The sequence below is a fragment of the Rana temporaria genome, chromosome 9 (assembly GCF_905171775.1).
Source record: "Rana temporaria chromosome 9, aRanTem1.1, whole genome shotgun sequence".
In the NCBI taxonomy this organism is placed as follows: Eukaryota; Metazoa; Chordata; class Amphibia; order Anura; family Ranidae; genus Rana; species Rana temporaria.
In genome coordinates this window covers 94,286,335-94,308,148 of record NC_053497.1, presented here as the reverse complement: position 1 = coordinate 94,308,148, position 21,814 = coordinate 94,286,335, and the positions used below count along the sequence as shown (strand labels likewise).

Below are 21,814 nucleotides of genomic sequence, written 5' to 3'. Positions count from 1 at the left end.
GCAAATTTTCTGTAATATTTTCTCTCTGTAGCTGTTTTCACACCAAAAACTAGGTAACATGTTTAAATATTTAACAGGAATCTCTTTGATTTTACATAGAAAAATAGCAATATAAGAGCTCATATTGAAAAAACAGACAAAACTTTGACACTATGAACCCAATTGCAGGACAAATCAGGTGAATAAAGACTGATATTATGAGAGACATGATGTGGGGTGTAAACCACTAATTTCTATTGACACCACAGCTCTATTCTACCCATTCTATTTTTATATAGTTTGCGCTTCCTTAGCAAAAATTCAATACAATCTTTTCCCAGACAAGTGCACTGTCCATTTTACACATACAATAGTGCATAATAACTATTTTTAGACTCATCAAAGAATACTGTTTGGGCCAGGAGCTAATGTATATCAGTTTTGAAATGTGTTCCTAAAGAATGCAAGTAATGGGATATCTTCAATTTATACTTTACATATTTCCTTTAAATTGCAGTTAACAATCCATTTAGAAGAATTATTATATGCATATTCCATAGTAATGAGAAAGTGCATGGAAATTGTGCTGCTGGGGGTATGAGACATCTTTTTTTTTTAGTTTTCTAGGAATAAGAATAACATGGTTTAAAATAAACCTATCACTTGTCACAGGAATTAGATCCATGCACTTTTCAAGTTAACAGAGCTTAGCTCAATCTAGGAGATTTTTTTCTTTAAATGGTGTTTAATGAGGATTAATACATTTAGAAATGGCTGTATAGAGTGATTCTCATTTTCAAGCTTTTTGCTATGCCTTAGAGATGTAGTGAGAAAGAGCAAATGTAAATGGACTAACAGAAACATAAAAATAAGACCTTAGAATTTCCTTTGAATAAAAAGCCCAAGCTATTTCATTAGTCTTTAAAGTATTTCTTCAAAGTGACAACCCCTGAAATAAATCATATTCACAGCCACTTTAAGTAAATCACAAAGGCTTGAAAGACATTTAAAAAAATGGCTTATTCCGATTTGTACCAGTCATTCCAATACAGAATTCAAATCCTTCTTTTAAAGTGTTATTGTAGTCAACTGTATAGTTGTTAACCAATTCCCGACCACCACATGTATATGTACGTCCACAGAATGGCACGTACAGGCAAATGGGCGTACATGTACGTCCTTGCCTTCTAGCGGGTGGGGGGTCCGATCGGGACCCCCCCCGCTACATGCGGCGGTCGGGTTCCCTCGGGGAGCTTGTTTACTTGTTTATAGCCGCTCCATCGCGATCGCTCACCGGAGCTGAAGAACGGGGAGAGCCGTGTGTAAACACGGCTTTCCCGTGCTTCACTGTGGCGGCGTATCGATCGAGTGATCCCTTATATAAGGGAGACTCGATCGATGACGTCAGTCCTACAGCCACACCCCCCTACAGTTGTAAACACACACTAGGTGTACCCTAACTCCTACAGCGCCCCCTGTGGTTAACTCCCAAACTGCAACTGTCATTTCCACAATAAACAATGCAATTTAAATGCATTTTTTGCTGTGAAAATGACAATGGTCCCAAAAATGTGTCAAAATTGTCCGAAGTGTCCGCCATAATGTCGCAGTCACGAAAAAAATCGCTGATCGCCGCCATTAGTAGTAAAAAAAAAAGAATTAATAAAAATGCAATAAAACTATCCCCTATTTTGTAAACGCTATAAATTTTGCGCAAACCAATCGATAAACGCTTATTGTGATTTTTTTTACTAAAAATAGGTCGAAGAATACGTATCGGCCTAAACTGAGGGAAAACATTTTTTTTAGATATGTTTTTGGGCGATATTTATTATAACAAAAAGTAAAAAATATTGAATTTTTTTCAAAATTGTCGCTCTATTTTTGTTTATAGCGCAAAAAATAAAAACCGCAGAGGTGATCAAATACCACCAAAAGAAAGCTCTATTTGTGGGGAAATAGCTGCCTAAAGGTCCAGGGCTTAAGTGGTTAAGATGCACATTCCCAATGACCAAATGCAAAAGTCAAAACCTGGAACACAAAGTTTTGTTCTGTATATAATGTGTCATGATTGCGTATATTGTATTATAATGTTATGTCGACCAGAAGGTACAGGAATATCCATAAGAATGAAGGCCTATGTGTAAGTGGAAATCCAAGACTCATGCCTAAAACACACCTAATCAATTTATTTTCCTTAGTGATGTAACAATAAACCTAACAATTAACACAGTGTTCATATTACTGTATTTTTTACTAGAAACGTGTGTGCCTGTGGTGTGGATCATACTGTATGCTATTAATACAAATTGATTAAACTGTACATTTAAAACAGTCACACTTATGTGAAAACAAAACGAAAATTGCAGCCACAAAGCCTGAACCCCCCCCCCCCTAGTGCCATAGCTTGTCTTTATACCTTTATTCAGCCACCCACATACAATCTTGGATAACCATCAAAAATGCAAACTTCTATGTATTGGACAAATGTCTCTCATTATGAGTCTTTTGCTCAAGTGGCTAATTGCCAGTTCTGAGTGACTAGCTTCATGCAAAGAAAGTTGAATTTGCACATAGTTTTTAAAAGCCCTAGCAGAGGGAAGCAAGGTGATGTTCTTCAAACTCAATCTCTTGGCAAATATAAAAGATACAAATTAATCCAGTTCTTTATTTATCATTACAGCAAAAAATGTGTTTGTTTTTACATGCAAGTGGTTCAGGTACCTGAATTTGACTTGCTCATAAAAGGAGAGAACACAAAGGTCAGCTCATCAATGTGCTACTTCTCCTCTCACTGTCCGATCACAAGCTGGGGAAGGGACATGACCTGTAAATGTTACTGAACGGCAGCAATGAAAAATCTCAGAACTTGTTGCGCAAAAACAAAGATCATGTGGCAGGTACAACAGCTTCCATATGTATCTTTATTATTTAATTATTTGCTTGTTAATCTCCAGCTTTACTTTTATGTAATTCATATATATATATTTTTAATACAAACACTGTTTAATGAAGTTCAAATCAGCATGGGTTAGCACAAAGGGATTTTATAAATAACGAGACATAGAAATAGACTATCATTTCAAAATATTTATTTATCTTGCCTTAAAATAAATGGCCACGGTGTTATCCAAGAGGTAACCTGATAATAACTTAATTTTAAATTAAATATGAGCCAACCTGGCTAAAAGATTTGTTAAACAAAATTACACAGTGTCCATCCAGACAATGCTGGATGACTACTCCCCACCGGCCGAAGTCAGAAGAGAAGCTACTGGCTGAGGCCCCCCCAACATCGTGGCTGCTTCAATCAGATTTTGTAGGCCCATTCTAAATATGTCCAGGCCAATTGCAGATAAATTAACCAAATCATTAAGAAACAAACCCAGTACAAAGCATTTCAATTCAGCGGGCAAAATGATATTCCGCCAGATGAAAGCAGAAAATTATGAATGGTCCTATTGAGACGTTTCCTGATTCTATCCATATAGAATAAACTAACAGAAGGAGACCAGATAGGCCTAGGAATCATCTCAGAGAAAGCTAATATGACAGAGGGAAACAGAATTCTGAGAGAATAAAGGTCCCTTTTTATTTCACAGAGCAGTTTCCACATTTTGACCTTCCCCAGATCATTAGCCCCTGACTAAAACCTGAGGAGAGGGCCAGATGCTAGACAAATGAATCAGATGGTCTCTCAGATTCTGCCACCTTAAACCCCTAATGCCTGACCCAAAAACTGAGAACTTATAAGGGTCCAGACTTAAATTAAAGGAGTAGGTCCTAGTTCTGGAATGTTTAGCAGCCCAGAAAACATAAGAATGACCCACTATCCAAATATTGGCTTTGGAAGAATCTGAAAAGAGAAATCACAATCTTAGTAGATCTGGGCTGATATATAACTTGTACCTATCACTGCTCAAATAACCTACCCTTTTCAAAGCATCTGTAGAGAAACCCAGAAAAACCTGAAAGATTCAGATGTTTCAAACAAGGAAGCAAGTACAGCTGAAAACTGGTACCTCGTCAAAGAGGACATGTCCTGGTGGATAAAAAAGGAATCATTAGGTCTTAGGTCTGACTGAAACATATCTAGCTACATGTGAAACTGGGCATATTACAGGATTAGAGGAGCTGGATAGAGAAATCCAATGGGCTTTACCCACCGGCAGGGATTTGGACTTGCAAAGAAAAATGTTTAGGAAACCTTTGCTTAAAGACAAAGAAGAAAAGAGATAGACCTCCTATTCATGGATGTAAATTCTCCAACCCTCGGGTCTCCAAAAAAGGCAACTGAAAAGGCAGCTCTGAAGAGGAAAAGCTCAAACTCCAAAAAATAAACCACCTCCAAAACCCAGAGAAGGTCGATTAACAACCTAACCGACATGGGGTGCCTATTATCACAAGTAGGGTTTTACCCTTCTAAGGCCTTTGAGGACATAACTAACCTGAAAGAAAGAAGTTAACGCAGAAGTAGTAATATTTTACGAAACGGTTGTAGAGCGTAGTGGCGCGCTGTCGTCACCCAAGAGCTCCAAACATTCCCCCAGTGGATGGGTTTCTGGGAATTTGTGTACCGGCCGGCACATCAGATTCGAGGCATTTTTTACTGCATTTTTGTAAGTGCAATACAACTTTTAATAAATCTTTTTTACTCATTTAATGCACTATGTGGAGCTGTTATTGTTTTTTACATGGTGGGCATTGATGTTGGTGAAGTTTAATCACTTGTGGATGAGACCCAATGTTAAGGATCGTATCTGTCTGAACTGCAAGACTGGGAGTGACTACCTATTATATGCTGTTCATGATCCCCTGTCATAAGGGATCATGGCAATTTAGTAAGGAGCCAATCTATAGTTTGGTGGAGGATTCATCACTTTGCTTTGGACACGTTTTCAACTGATTTTGGAACTTGGCACAGAGCACAGGTGTCTGGCATTTCATGTGTTAAACATTTATGGACTTTATTGCTACAATATTTGTTTTATTTATATGTCTATATATATTTTTATTTGGTTAATATTTATTAATCTAATGATATGATCCAAATTTTTGTTGATGTTCATTATCAATATTATCACTGTTGTACTGTTATTGAGGGACTTGAGAGTGCTATATAGTGCCCTCTACTGGCTATCAACCTCTCGTGTTTTTTGGTATATTAGTTATTTATATAATACTATCATATACCACATAGTTTATGATTTATATCAATATATATCACATAGTTTTGTGTGTTTTGTGATTCAAACATTTGTTTCACACGGTTTATAGGTAGCACGATTTATACTTTTCTCACTACTTTATTTGGAAAGCTGCATCTTTACACTTTGAGAAGCACATGTGCGGTGTTAGAAAATTCTGTAATTGATAGTGATAGGTTTGCTTGTGAGGGATGCTTTGCTACAGTATTTTATATCCAAGCACAAATGCTGAAGCTTGCAATTTTCTAGAAAGCTTAATCTGTGAACCATTCAGCTTTGCTGGAATTGCTATGACATGGTTCTTCCTATATAATAACATGAACTTCAATAGGCAAGTTTCAGTAAACTATAGCAACCAATTCGCTGTCATACATCATTATCCTGATTGCTGTGTGTTATTGCACAACTATGATCTTTCATTACATTATTAAATAAATGTTAAAAAGAAAATATGTCAAATGCAATAAGATAGCTGTTCTTCAAAGTGTATTGCAGGCTGTGTATGCTGTCCAAAAGCATTTGCATATGTTGTATGTTGTATGTTGACAGAGTGAAAGTTGTGTCTGTACAGAGATCAGTCAGTATGCAGTTTGTTCTATTTTATCTGTGTCTCATATCATTGTGTTCCATGCTGAAAAATATGAAGGTTGGCAGTCAGGAAAAATATGTGTTTTTTTCAGAGATCACTAATTATGCATAAAGTTTTGTAAGGTACAGCTCTGAGACAAGGCATGTGTCCTGTTTTTGATAAATTTAAAAGATCTATCACAAATAGTAGACATGTGCACAGAAAATGTTTTCGTTTTTTTTTGTTCTGTTTCGTATCGTTCTGTAGGTTCGTTCCCATTCGTTTTTCATAAGACGCCCGTTTTCCTGTTCGTTCCCGTTCGTTTTTCGTACAACGTGATTTTTTTCGTATTCCGATCGTTTCGTATTTTGGTTACCGTTTTATTTTCGTACATGTGGGATGGTTCGTTATTCTGTTTAATTCATGTTCGTTACTTGTTAGACAATAATTTTCGTGAATTTTCATCATTTTGTACTTTCGTAAATTCGGATTCGCTGGACCGTTTCGGACCGTTTTCATCAGACGAACCGATCGTGTGTGGGCCCCATCAGTTTTTTTATCTTGTTTTAAAATTATCTGATGGTTAAAAAACCGATAGAAAAAAACGATCGTCTGTGGGCATGTCCATCGGTTAAAAATCCATGCATGCTCAGAATCAAGTCGACGCATGCTTGGAAGCATTGAACTTCATTTTTCTCAGCACGTCGTGTTTTACGTCACCGCGTTCTGACACGATCGTTTTTTTAACTGATAGTGTGTAGGCAAGACTGATGAAAGTCAGCTTCATCGGATAGCTGATGAAAAAATCCATCAGACCGCTTTCATCGGATGAACCGATCGTGTGTACAGGGCATAAGAGTTATCAAAAAAAATCTTTGTAGGGTATCCCTAAACTAGACATCTAATCATTAGCGAAAACTGGAGAGAAACACAGTTTAAATGTATGCACAGGACATTTATCCCATTCCTAATAAATAAAACAGGTCCATCTATTTCCACCTGTTCCTGGTGTGGGTTATTCTGTCTAACTTAACTACACCAGTTTTGGGAACGTTCAAAAATCTGAATATTTTGGGACCAAATACTGAGATACATTTTTGGAATTACATCAGTACATATTTCCAAAAACAAGACAACTTGCCTATTTGGCTACATCAAAAAATGTGACATATCTGAAACACCTTGCAACTCTTACATCCCCAAGTAGGCTATGTTTTGGTTTTGAGGTGCTCGTAAACCAATGCTAAAAACTTGGACATCATTTACTCCACCAACAAAATCGACAGTTAAATATTTAAAGGCTCTATTGAATAAAGAAAGTTTAGACACAATCCTTTCCAGTAATCCTTTTGCCCATGATAATCCTTTTAGCATGATAACGACCCAAAGCATACATCCAAATCAACAAAGGAATGGCTTCACCAAAAGAAGATTAAAGTTTTGGAATGGCCCAGCCAGAGCCCAGACCTAAATCCGATTGAAAATCCATGGGGTGATCTGAAGAAGGCTGTGCACAGGAGATGTCCTAACAATCTCACAGATTTGGAGTGTTTTTGCAAAGAAGAGTGGGTAAATAATGTCAATTTAAGATGTGTCATGCTGATAGACTCATACCCAAAAAGTACTGAGTGTTGTAATAAAATTAAAAGGTGCTTCAACAAAGTATTAGTTTAAGGGTGTGCACACTTACGCAACCATATTATTATTATTATTTTTTACTTCCCTCCACCTAAAAGATTTCAGTTTGTTTTTTTCAATTGAGTTGTACAGTTTATAGGTCACATTAAAGGTGGAAAACAAATATTTATCTCTGTCTTATTTTTTTTTCATCACAGAAACCTGTCATTTTACCAGGGGTGTGTATACTTTTTAAAGCCAATGTGTGTTTGCTTGACAAGAAAGAGATTTTTTGCTGTGGGGGTTACTCTGGGATTTTTCCTGGGGTAGTAATCAGTGTGAATTACATAGTCCTGACCACCATACTCTCTATGCTGTGATGTATGATACATACCCCTGACTTTTGTGTTCTGTATGCTGCAAAGTAAATTACATACTAATGATTGCTGCTCCCTATAAGTTATATGCTCCTGTATTCTGTATGCTGGTCTATACAATACATACTTCTGACCCATAAGCTCTGTATGTTACGTATTCCTAATTCCTGCAATCTCTGCGCTGTATGTTAAATATTCCTATAGACTATACACTCTGGGCCAGATTCACAAAAGAGATACGATGGCGTATCTCCTGATACGCCGTTGTATCTCTGTGATCCGCCCGTCGTAACTATGCGGCTGATTCAAAGAATCAGTTATGAATAGATAGCCCTAAGATCCGACAGGTGTAATTGACTTACACCGTCGGATCTTAGGATGCAATTCTAGGCCGGCCGCTAGGTGGCGATTCCATTGCGGTCGGCATAGAATATACAAATGACTAGCTGCGACGATCTACGAAGATACGCGCGTTCGTCGCAATCTCTTATGTCGTCGCTAGTCGGTTTTTCCTGTCGCAAACTTAGGCCTGCTTTTTCATGGCTTATCTTTAGAACAGCCATGTTAAAGTATGGCCGTCGTTCCCGCGTCGAATTTCAATTTTTTTTTGCGTAAGACGTCCGGGAATACGAAACGACGTAACACACTTTGCCGTTCAAAAAAAACGTTGGGGCGCCGTAATTTCGCGCAAAGCACGTCGGGAAATTTTCACACGGGGCATGCGCAGAACGTTCGGCACGGGAACGCGCCTAATTTAAATGGTGCCCGCCCCATTTGTATTAGGCGGGCTTGCGCCGACCGGATTTACGTTACACCGCCGCAAGTTTACAGGTAAGAGCTTTGTGAATCAGGCACTTACGCTGTAAACTTGCAGCGGTGTAACGTAAATGGGATACGTTACGCCGCCGCTGCGCAACGTAAATGTACCTGAATCTGGCCCTCTGTACTTAAGCTAAACATACATTATAGAATTTTATTTTACAATTTCTGTACAATTTCCTTTAGATTTATCTTCAACTACATAGTGCAAGGGCCTGCCTGATTGGATACAAATTGAAAGTGTTGTTTAGGTTTGACCTCATATTATATGTTGTTTGGTAAATTTAAAGGAAAATTGGATAACACTACTTACATATACTATGTATATTTACATTACAAACACCTGAACCTTGCACTTCATCTACTATGATGCACATTATATACTAATGAACCCTCCAATCTATATAGTACATACAAAATATATTGTATATATTGTGTATTACATACTCCCAATCAATAAACACATACATTTTCTCAACAGTTCCTGATTGCTAAGTAGTCTATAACTGTGAAAATTAAGTTTTTATTTAAAAAAAAATACTTTCATTTACAGTAGACTCAGTTAAAGTGTTAGCGCTATATTCAGTGTGTATAAAAGAATGTGAAAAAATTTCAATTAAAGAAAACATTTGCTAAAGTTAATGTTTGTCTATGAGACAGTTGCTTCTGACACAGCCATATTTTGTAATTATAAGGACTGGGGCATATGTATACAGTGAGTAGCTCCCAATGTTGGCACAATGAGATTAAACCCTTTTTTACCACCATGGTACCACGTGTGCAACATTATTACTCTCCCCATGGTGCTCAAGGGAAATTTTTTTTCTCTCTCTTTTTTTTTAGTCTAGCAACACCCCCTGGTTAATATAGGTTTGCACTTGTTAAACATTTAAATAATGCTGCTTGTCAGCTGAGAACCTGTATGAATGTATAGAATTCTTGTGTTAATGGTACTGAGGAAAATAGTACAAATTGTTTACAGGAATAAACAGTAAATCTTTATTTTTAAGTTCTATATTTAATATTAAATAACTTTTCTTGGATGAAAAGATAATACAACACTTTAAATTACAAAATATATGCAGTGCTTTTTTTTTTACTGTCCTAATTAAATTAAAGGGAAAGAACACTATTGATTTAACAGACTGAATACAACAACTGCAAAACTCCATTATGACAATGTCAGACAATGTCACATAATACATCAAGCAGTTCAGAAGCATTGATAACATGTCCAAATAGAATGTACAGTATGATAATATAGATCAGGTCCATAAATAAGAAAATTTGATCTGACAAGGGTAAAAGGCCAAAGCCAATGACATTTCTGCTTCTTACACTATTCTGTGACTGACACCTATCTGCAGTCAACCTAAATAGAAATAGATTTTGTGACAGTTGTGACTATATTTACTAGCCTTAATAGAAAAAAACTGGGCTAAATTAAAACCCACATCTGGGATCTGCCCCCAATCTCCCTCTTTCCCCTGCATGCATACCATATATAACATTATATTTTTCAGGCTGGTCATGTGACAGACCCCTCTTCAGATTTTCACCTACAATGGTCCTAAATGATGCTCTCTGCATCCTTACACTGTGAATGCAGGGCACTATGGTAAGGCCCACTAAAGAGGCAGGTCCATGACACCCTGTATGCACAGTAAAACCACAATTTCCTAGGGTTAATTTATATTTGGTATTTAACTTGGATGTCTAATTACATTTACTGGCATAAAGGGATTACTGCAGGGGACAGTACCAGAGAGCAGGTGAGTATTTAAAGAAGTTGTAAAGGAAAAAAAATGTTTTGCTGAAATGACAGTTTACAGGGTATAGAGACATAATAGTTAACTGATTCCTTTTAAAAATGATTAAAAATAGATACAAATCAATCATATAATGTACCTACAGTTCTAGTTTCATTTTGGCTCTTGTTTCCTGGTTCTCTGATGTACAGAGCCAGAGAGCCAATAGAGGGCAGTGATGGTTTGTAAAACGAAACTGGATTGGTGCTGAGGGGTTTTAGACACACAGTAATCACACCTCCTTGATTAGTGACCACAGTGAGAAAGCTCCCAGTACTGTGGTGATCAGGAAACAGACAACCAGGAAGTGTCCAGAACAGAGAGGAATTACAGCAACATCAAAGCAAAAACGAACAATGAGGACATGAAACCAGGATTGCAGTAAGGTAAAGGAAGATATTTAGCTAAAAAAAAAATTCCTTTAGTGACCCTTTAAGCTTGAACAGCATTTTGTAACTTCCTGAAAGGCCTTTTATGGAAAACAGATATTAGCCCATACTACATGGGAAAATATTAGATTATTCAATAAAAAATCTACTAGACATCATTCATACATCAACACTTAATGTCAATGATTCTAAACAAAAGATTTCAGTAAATTACCAGTCCTTACACAATAAACATGAATAGATACATGAATCTTACATCGCCAGGGTAAACAGTAAAAAAAATATATATATACTGTATATATATATATTTAATTTTGATTTTGTTCTTGAGATGCTTTAGTATTATAATTAAAACAGAAAATACTAGGTGCATAGTAATAACAATTAAATTGCCACAATTACCTGTTTCGACAACTATTAAAAAAGTTTTTACTTACTATGGGCCAGATCCACAAAAACCTGACGTAACTTAAAAAATCCAATTTAAGTTACACTGCCTTAAAGTTTCTACCTAAGTGCCTGATCCACAAAGCACTTATCTAGAAATTTCAGGCTGTGTAACTAAAATTCCGCCGGCGCAAGGCGTTCCTATTCAAATGGGGCGAGTCCCATTTAAATGAGGCGCGCTCCCGCGCCGGCCGTACTGCGCATGCGCGCCGGCCGTACTGCGCATGCGCGAAGTTACGTTACGCCGAGTTTTGAGGATCGCGACGGCTTAAAGTTGCGTCGGGGATAAAAAAAATGACAGCGGCATGCATTCCTGAGCATGGGTTCCCCCCCCAGGAGCATACCAGGCCCTTAGGTCTGGCATGGGTTGTAAGGAGACCCCCCCCACGCCGAAAAATTGACGTAGGGGGTCCCCCTACAATCCATACCAGACCCGTATCCAAAGCACGCTACCCGGCCGGCCAGGAAGGGAGTGGGGACGAGCGAGCGCCCCCCCCCCTCCTGAGCCGTGCCAGGCCGCGTGCCCTCAACATGGGGGGGTTGGGTGCTCTGGGGCAGGGGGGCGCACTGCGGGCCCCCCCACCCCAGAGCACCCTGTCCCCATGTTGATGAGGACAGGACCTCTTCCCGACAACCCTTGCCATTGGTTGTCGGGGTCTGCGGGCGGAGGCTTATCGGAATCTGGGAGTCCCCTTTAATAAGGGGGCCCCCAGATACCGGCCCCCCACCCTAAGTGAATGGATATGGGGTACATCGTACCCCTATCCATTCACCTGGAGGCAAAAAGTAAAAGTTAATAAACACACAACACAAGGCTTTTTAAAATATTTTATTATTCTGCTCCGGACGCCCCCCCTGTCTTCGTTATTAGCTCAATTACCAGGGGGGGCTTCTTCTTCCGCTCTCCGGGGGTCTTCTCCGCTCTCCGGGGGGGGTTTCTTCTTCCGCTCTCCGGGGGGGCTTCTCCGGACTCCGGGGGTCTTCTTCCATCTTCTCCCCTCTTCCGCTCTTGACTCGGCGAACCCCGGTTCTTCTGCAGCTCTCCGGTGCCTTCTTCTTCAGCGCTGGCTGCCTGCTATGTTTGTGTGTTAGCTCGATTTCAAACAGGCAGCCGGCGCGGTCTTCTGTGACGCCAGGGTCTTCTGGTCTTCTGTTCTTCCGATGTTGCCTCGTCGCCTGTTGTCGCTGTAATGATGGAAGCGCGCCTTGCATCCCATTTATATAGGCATCACCGTCCCATCATGCTCCGGTAGGTACCCACGTGGTGGGTGCCTACCCACGTGCACCCACCACGTGGGTACCTGCCGGAGCATGATGGGACGGTGATGCCTATATAAATGTGATGCAAGGCGCGCTTCCATCATTACAGCGACAACAGGCGACGAGGCAACATCGGAAGAAAGGAAGAGAAGACCAGAAGACCCTGACGCCACAGAAGACCGCGCCGGCTGCCTGTTTGAAATCGAGCTAACACACAAACATAGCAGGCAGCCAGCGCTGAAGAAGAAGGCACCGGAGAGCTGCAGAAGAACCGGGGTTCGCCGAGTCAAGAGCGGAAGAGGGGAGAAGATGGAAGAAGACCCCCGGAGTCCGGAGAAGCCCCCCCCCGGAGAGCGGAAGAAGAAACCCCCCCCCGGAGAGCGGAGAAGACCCCCGGAGAGCGGAAGAAGAAGCCCCCCCTGGTAATTGAGCTAATAACGAAGACAGGGGGGGCGTCCGGAGCAGAATAATAAAATATTTTAAAAAGCCTTGTGTTGTGTGTTTATTAACTTTTACTTTTTGCCTCCAGGTGAATGGATAGGGGTACGATGTACCCCATATCCATTCACTTAGGGTGGGGGGCCGGTATCTGGGGGCCCCCTTATTAAAGGGGACTCCCAGATTCCGATAAGCCCCCGCCCGCATACCCCGACAACCAATGGCAAGGGTTGTCGGGAAGAGGTCCTGTCCTCATCAACATGGGGACAGGGTGCTCTGGGGTGGGGGGGCCCGCAGTGCGCCCCCCTGCCCCAGAGCACCCAACCCCCCCATGTTGAGGGCACGCGGCCTGGCACGGCTCAGGAGGGGGGGGGGCGCTCGCTCGTCCCCACTCCCTTCCTGGCTGGCCGGGGTAGCGTGCTTTGGATACGGGTCTGGTATGGATTGTAGGGGACCCCCTACGTCGATTTTTCGGCGTAGGGGGGGTCCCCTTACAACCCATACCAGACCTAAGGGCCTGGTATGCTCCTGGGGGGGAACCCATGCCGGTTTTGTTTTTTACAAATTGACGTGGAGTTCTCCCTCGGGAAAGCATACCAAATGCCGTCGCTGCAATGGGCCTTTACAAGGTGTGACTAACTTTACACTTTGTAAAACGAGCCCTAATTTTACACTTGCAAAATAACACTTACGGCGCAAAAAGGAAGCTAGAAAGCTTTGTGGATCGCCTTAAGTGCTAATTTGCATACTAGCAACGGCATTTCGACTCGAAATGCCCCCAGCGGCGGATGCGGTACTGCATCCTAAAATTAGGCAGTGTAATTCAATTACACATGCCGGATCTTCTGTGTAACTTTGGAAAAAGCCTTTTGAGGATCGTTTCCAAAGTTACACACAGACTGAACAGCAGTTAAGTCGGAGTATCTCTTTTGAGGATAACCCCCTATATTCTTTTTTAGAAACATATGGACATTGAAGTACTTAGAGGGAGCAAGGGGTGCAGTCAGCACCAAGTGTGTACTGAGGGATTAGGCTATGTACAGGGTAGGGTCTGTACTGTGAGAATGTCTGCACTAGGTGGGTCTGCACCATGCAGTTAGCCTGGTAGGGGGGTCTGTATTGAGGGGTCTTTTAAGGGAGGTACTGTGGAGTTAGAATGGGAGGCGGACTGTACTGGGGTGTTAGAATGGGAGCAACAATACTGAGGGGTTAGAATGAGGACTCTGTACCGAGAAGTTAGGCTGAGAGGGGAATCTGTACCAAGGGTGTCTGTACTGCAGATTTGTGCTGATGGGTTGAGTGGGGAGAGGGGTCTGTACTAGGGAGAGTTTGTACTGGGGAGAGAGGCCTGTACTGAGGAGGAAGGTCTGTACTGAGGGGTCTGTACTGGGGAAGGGGGTCTCTACTAAGGAATTTGTCTAGAAAGGAGATCTATGTTGAGTTGGTGGGCTGGGAGGGGGGATTCAGAGCTGTGGTGGAAGAGCTGTACTGGGAGGAGATTGGAGCTGTTAGGATTTATGGAAGGAGGGGGTACTTTTTGGTTTTATTCTTGTGCAATGGCCTGTGTGTTATGCACTCCTGAGACTTACACGTTCTGTGTTAATGCTCAAAATGTAGGGCTAAGACATTTATAACTACTCCTGAGGAACAAGTACAGTGACCTATGTGTGCTGTGTATACAGTCAGTAGATTCAGGTTTTATTTATCCATGCCCCTTTAGTCCCTCTCACTGTTAATAAAATTTGGACCTACCTACAATTCAGTGCACCATTTTTTTTTTGTTGGGGGGGGGGGTTGTATAAATATCAGCCCTAGGTGCCAGATATGCCAAGTACACCACTGCATGTGGGACTGCAGCCTTTATTTATAGGACCTGGTCAATACTGTTCCGGGAACAAAACTACAATCAGTAACAAAGACAAAAATCCTGCCCTGCAGTTTATTCTTTCTTTTGTAGTGTAGCTGCTGCAAACTGATCTGAAAAATCCAGAAATAACATTAAAAAGTCTCTGTTGGGATTTGTGTTTCAGTTGTATGCACAAAAACTTTTTAGAATATAAAATAACAGTCCCAATGCAAGGAAAATTATAGAGAAGATAAATTACAGGTTACTTTTATATGCAGAGCGTCAATATATTTATGTAGAGATTGCTTTGCATGTTTAGTTCTTTACCAGAACGAGGGAAAGCAATGAATGTGTTTTGTGGAAGAGGCAATTTTGTTTTCTTGAATTATTCAGCAAAAATATGGAGCTGTTGTGATTGTCTGTATGGGATAGTTTAAATCTAGCTGTTGATATTAACCCATTGGAAACAAAGTGTTTTTTTCATCTCCTTAATAATAAGAATGCATTTCATGTGTTCAGTTTCTGTTTGTATTATTATTGTTGTTTGCATTCATTCACTAATTGGGTGTGTCTAATATGAGGTGTTTTAATTCATTTAACCCCCGGACCATATTGCTGCCCAAAGACCAGAGCACTTTTTGCGATTCGGGACTGCGCCGCTTTAACTGACAATTGCGCGTTCGTGCGACGTGGCTCCCAAACAAAATTGGCGTCCTTTTTTTCCCACAAATAGAGCTTTCTTTTGGTGGTATTTGATCACCTCTGCGGTTTTTATTTTTTGCGCTATAAACAAAAATAGAGCGGCAATTTTGAAAAAAATGAATATTTTTAACTTTTTGCCATAATAAATATCCCCCAAAAATATATAAAAAAACATTTTTTTCCTCAGTTTAGGCTGATAGGTATTTCTCTACATATTTTTCTAAAAAAAAAATCGCAATAAGTGTTTATTGATTGGTTTGCGCAAAAGTTATAGCGTTTACAAAATAGGGGGTATTTTTATGGCATTTTTATTAATATATTTTTTTACTAGTAATGGCGGCGATCAGCGATTATTTTTTTCGGTACTGCGACATTATGGCGGACACTTTGGACACTTTTGACACATTTTTGGGACAATTGGCATTTGTATAGCGATCAGTGCTATAAAAAATGTATTGGATTACTATAAAAATGCCACTGGCAGTGAAGGGGTTAACACTAGGGGGCGGGAAAGGGGTTAAGTATGTCCCTGGGTGTGTTCTTACTGTGGGGGGGTGGCCTCACTAGGGGAAACACTGATCCTCTGTTCATACATTGTATGAACAGAAGATCAGCATTTCCCCCGCTGACGGGACCGAGAGCTGTGTGTTTACACACACAGCTCCCGGTCCCCGCTCTGTAACGAGCAATCGCGGGTGCCCGGCGGCGATCGAGCCCTCCGGGCACACGCACGGGAGTCGGGGGCGAGCGGGGGGCGCGCGCGCGCCTCCGGCGGCAAGCATGCGCCCCTAGTGGCCGCTCAAAGAGCCGCCGTATAGCTACGGTCTCTCGCCCAGGAGAGCCGACCTGCCGCCGTATAATGACGGTGGCTGGTCGGCTAGTAGTTAAAGTATACCTCTACTTTAGTTGAGAACTGAAAAACATAAGTTATACACAATTGATGTTGGCCAACTTTATTGTTGTAATTTGCCTGCTGCATTTTTGTTGCGTTTTACAGATGGACTCCAGTTACTTCCTTCTCCTGAGAGTTAACTGGGAAGCTTTGCCTACTCTAATCATATGATCAGCCCCAATGTTGTTGGTGTTGTTCATTTTTTTTGTAGACACAATCATGCACAATGTATGTGGAGAAATCCATTTTCACAAAACATAATGTTAATCCAGCCTTATAATTTTTTAACCACAAGTCATCTAAAGTCACTTTAGGTTGACTGACCCCCTAATGCCTCCTTAGCAGTCAAACAAATTTGACCTGTGTTTTGATATGTAGGTTTTGATTAGTTTCCAAAGCACTGTCTAGCTAGTTAAAGGGAACAAGACACATCATTTGTCTGTGAAAAGAATTATGTGGCACAATAAAATGTCACCCTGTGATTACAACAAAGCTCTGGGGAAACATAGGCACTAGGACACTACAGTCACTAATGAGGTGAGACATCTGCCTATCATTGAAACAGCAGTTAAAGGGATTGTAAAGGTTTGTTTTTTATTTTCTAAATAGGTTCCTTTAAGCTAGTGCATTGTTGGTTCACTTATCTTTTCCTTTAATTTCCCTTCTAAATGTTTTATTTTCTTTGTCTGAATTTCTCACTTCCTGTTTCTCCTCAGTAAGCTTGCCCACATCATCCGAGCTGTTCTGGCTGGGGGTTAGTCAGCCAGAACAGCTTACTGAGGAGTAACAGGAAGTGAGAAATTCAGACACAGAAAATAAAACATTTAGAAGGGAAATCGAAGGAAAGGTCAGTGAACCAACAATGCACTAGCTTAAAGAAACCTATTTAGAAAATAAAAAACAAACCTTTACAGCCCCTTTAAACAATTCCTTCTGTTTTCCCTCGGCTGCCCATTTCACACAGAAACATTCCAAAAGGTTGTGTGCTATACCAAGCACTTCCTGGATGCACTTGATATTGATGGGAGCCTTATATGCCCCGATCATCACCCTAAAATTCCATTGGGCCACAAGCTCGGGCAACCATATTAATTCTGATACAACACAAGACAAATGATTACATAATTCATCCAGTCTATGAAACTTCTGTAACCGCAAGCTGTGCTACATAACATTTAGACGTAGATTATGCATAGAAGTGTTTTATTCAGAATATCTTTAAAATCTGCTAATGTAACTGCAGTGTTAGTTGTTTAAAAGTTGTATGTACACAAACTCATTAGTTATGTTTTTTTTTTTTTTTTTAACCTGACAGGGATGCATCAATGTATAATTTATGCAACACTACATATTGGATTTTTGTACTACCTTGAGTTGAGTCTTCAACAGCTTTTCTTTTTCGGCTGCTCTGGCTGTTGTAATTTAATCGTATTTCCTGGGTACATTCTTGAAGGGTTTCCCTTGAGTTGTACGATTGTCTAGGCTTTCTCTCATCTTCACTATCTTCTGAAGAGCTGGTGTAGACAAGATCCATTTCATGCTTAATTTTTGATAATGGTTGGTAAGGCTTGCTATCCATCTGCTCCATATCTTATTAAAAATAGTATTTTACAGTCATGAAGCACAGCATGCAGGGTTCAAGAGTAGAGCTCCTTTTTGTTCCTGCAATAAAATAAGTAGAGTGTTAAATGATGTAACACAAGCCACCTTTTTTTAAATCAACAATACAAAACCCATTTAAACATTTTCATAAGAAGTGGCATAATTGTTAAATGTAATTCACTGTAAATAAAGCTGAAACAATGAAATCATCTTAACAGGTATGCTATTTAAACAAGGATTTTAACACTTTTAAATGTACTTATGGAAAAAATCCACTTTCACCAAAGAAGGCATGCTTTGGTATTAATAAAATCTGGGCAGCTATGGATATGCACATGCCAGTTTTAACAAAACAGCAGCGGGTCAGAATCTTCAACGAAAGTAAAAATAAAGACAAAACTTTTTTAGATTTGGATAGAGTGGTTAGGGATTGGAATCTCTGTCAGGTTTTATTGCTTTCTGTTTCCCCACTAGGAAAATTAACTCTCTTTATCCACTTGCCGACCGCAGCACACCGATATATGCCGGCAGAATGGCACATGCAGGCAAATGGGCGTACCTGTATGTCCCTATAAATTTGCTGCGCAGTGGGCGCACGCACACCAATTGCGGTCAGCAATGGCAGAACAGGAGGATGCCTTTGTAAACAAGGCATTCCCCTGTTCTGCCTAGTGACATGTCAGGGATCTTATGTTCCCTATGATCGGGAACAGTGATCACTGATGTGTCACTGGTAGCTCCTCCCCATAACAGTTACAATCACTCCCTAGGACACACTTAACCCCTTCAGTATCACCTAGTGGGTAACCCCTCCACTGCCAGTGTCATTTTTACAGTAGTCAGTGCATTTTTATAGCATTGATCGCTGTATAAATGACAATGGTCCCAAAAATGTGCCAAAAGTGTCTGATGTGTCCGCCATAAAGTCGCAGTCGCCGCCATGACTAGTACAAAAAAAATAATGACATAAAACGACCCCCTATTTTGTAGACGCTATAACTTTTGTGCAAACCAATCAATATACACGTATTGCAATTTCTTTTAGCAATAATATGTAGAAGAATATAGCCCAGATTCACGTAGAATCGCGGCGGCGTAACGTATCGTTACACCGCCGCAAGTTTTCATCGCAAGTGCCTGATTCTCAAAGCACTTGCATGAAAACTTACGCTGGCGGCCTCCGGCGTAAGCCCGCGTAATTCAAAGGGGCGTGTGCAATTTAAATTAGGCGCGCTCCCGCGCCGGACCTACTGCGCATGCTCCCTTTTGAATTTCCCACTGTGCTTTGCGCAAAGTGACGTCATTTTTTCGAACGGCGACGTGCATAGCGTACTTCCGTATTCCTGGACGTCTTACGCAAGAAGGAAACATTTTTAAATTTCGACGAGGGAACGACGGCCATACTTTATACAGCACATACGTGTGCTAACTTTGCGATGGGAAACTAGACTAGCAGCGATGTAGCGAACGCGAAAAACCGTTGTGGATCGCAGTAACTACTAATTTGCATACCCGACGCTGGTTTACGACGCAAACTCCCCCCAGCGGCGGTGGCGGTATTGCATCCTAAGATCCGACAGTGTAAAACAATTACACCTGTCGGATCTAAGGCCCCGTACACACGGCCGAGGAACTCGACGTGCCAAACACATCGAGTTCCTCGGCCAGTTCAGCCCTGAAGCCGCCGAGGAGCTCGGCGGGCCGAGAGCTCCCATAGAACAACGAGGAAATAGAGAACATGTTCTCTATTTCCTCGTCGAGCTCCTCGTCGGCTTCCTCGGCCGAAAGTGTACACACGACCAGTTTCCTCGGCAGAATTCAGCCAGAAACTCGGTCGGAAGCTGAATTCTGCCGAGAAAACTGGTCGTGTGTACGGGGCCTAAGGGCTATCTATGCGTAACTGATTCTATGAATCAGTCGCATAGATACTCTGAGAGATACGACGGAGTATCTGAGATACTCCGTCGTATCTCTGCTGTGAATCTGGCCCCAAGTATCTGCCTAAACTAAGATTTTTTTTTTTTTTTAAATTGGGGATATTTATTATAGCAAAAAGTACAAAATATTGCTTTTTTTAAATTGTCACTTTATTTCTGTTTATAGCGCAAAAAAGAAAAAAACACAGGGGTGATCAAATACCACCAAAAGAAAGCTCTATTTGTGGGAAAAAAAGGACATACATTTTGTTTGGGAGCCATGTCGCACGGCCACGCAATTGTCAGTTAAAGCGATGCAGTGCAGAATCGTAAAAAGTGGCCCGGTCATTTGGCAGCCAAATGGTCCAGGCTGAAGTGGTTAATTGTCCTGATCATCAATGGCAGGTTTTTGTTGCTGTCTGTTTACCCATTAATGAGAGTTACTTGTCCCGATCACCAATGTCAACTAATATTACCTTGATTCATAAAACCATTAAATGAGGTAAATCATGATTTCTACTACTTGGTATGCTCAATATGCAAGCAGAGTTGCATTTATCATAACTACTCTTGTGGGCCAGTGCCCAGTGTAGCTGGGTTACAGAAGGCAGCATCAAGCCTTTAAATGTACAAATTGTCATTATATTTTTCTTATTTTATTTTCCTTGGATATTTTCCATGGATGAACACATATCTATATTTCCTTTCTTTTGTTTGGTGGTGTGTCACCACCCCTAATAGCTTATTCTAGCTTTAGTGTTTATTACAAGAATTGCATAGTGCAAGACGTAACAACCTAAAAGATTGTGTCATGGTTCAAGTATGCCTGGATCAGCATGATGTCTAAACACAATACTAATAGCAAGAAGATAAAACAGGAAAGTACTATGTTTCAGGGAGCTGGTAATATCAAAACTAACTTTGCAATTACAGTAACCGAATTCTAACAAATCAGATATTATTTACATACAATAAAACTCTAAAGACAAAATTCTGATGCCGAGTACACACGCTCGGGATTTCCGATGGGAAAAAGTCAGTCAGGAATTCCGACGGGAAAAAAGGAAACTGGTTTTATTTTTTTTGCCGGTGGGTTTGGCAGTTTTCCCGTTGGAAAAACTGTGAGGAGGCATACACACGGCCAGGATTCCCGGTCAAAAGCTCTCATCACAGTTTTCCTATCTGAAAACTCCGTCGTGTGTACAAGGCATCAGTGTTGTTAAGGTTTAAAAGATTACTGACATCATAGATTAACCTCCCTGGCGGTATGATTCTGTCTGGAATTACGTACCAAAAGCGGTACATTTATTTTGCAAGGAAATTGGCGTTTTATACTGTAGGCCTGTAATTTTTAGAAATAACTCACTTAAATCTGACCAAGCAAGAGTCTTGTAGGCATCCCGGGTATGATTTTTTTTTTTAAAACAAAATTATAAATTATAATATAATAAATAATTATAAATAATTATAACAAATAATAATATAATTATAATAAAAATTATTCAATAATGTAATCAACTCAAAATCACTGAAATTTGCAGTTGCAGAATTGTCGCTGTCATTACTTTTATTTTTTTATGACGAATTTCCCCGCAAATCGCTATCGCACATTTCTGCAAGTGATTATAATTTATTATCGCTGTTTTCTAGCTGATCTAAAACCATTTTTGACATAAAGGGACACTTTTGGACAATCTACAGTTTTTAGGCAGAAATGACATTTTTTATTATATAAAATGACATGTAGGGCACAGGGCAGACCACTAGGGACAGGGGGGGTGTGTATTTTTTACATACAGTACTGTAATCTATAAGATTACAGTATACTGTATGTAATGTGTTTGTTTACTTTTTTGAATTTGGCGCCGTTCTCCGTCCCCGTGCGTCGTAACGTCGCAGGGAACGGAGATCGGCGTCACACGGGGACGGTGAATCGAGCGAGGAGGT

General features: G+C 40.6%; 1 pseudogene; it reads right to left on the bottom strand.

Annotated features, from left to right (window-relative positions):
• The window catches only part of LOC120913742, a 244,880-nt pseudogene that overhangs the window by 44,992 nt on the left and 178,074 nt on the right, over positions 1 to 21,814 (bottom strand).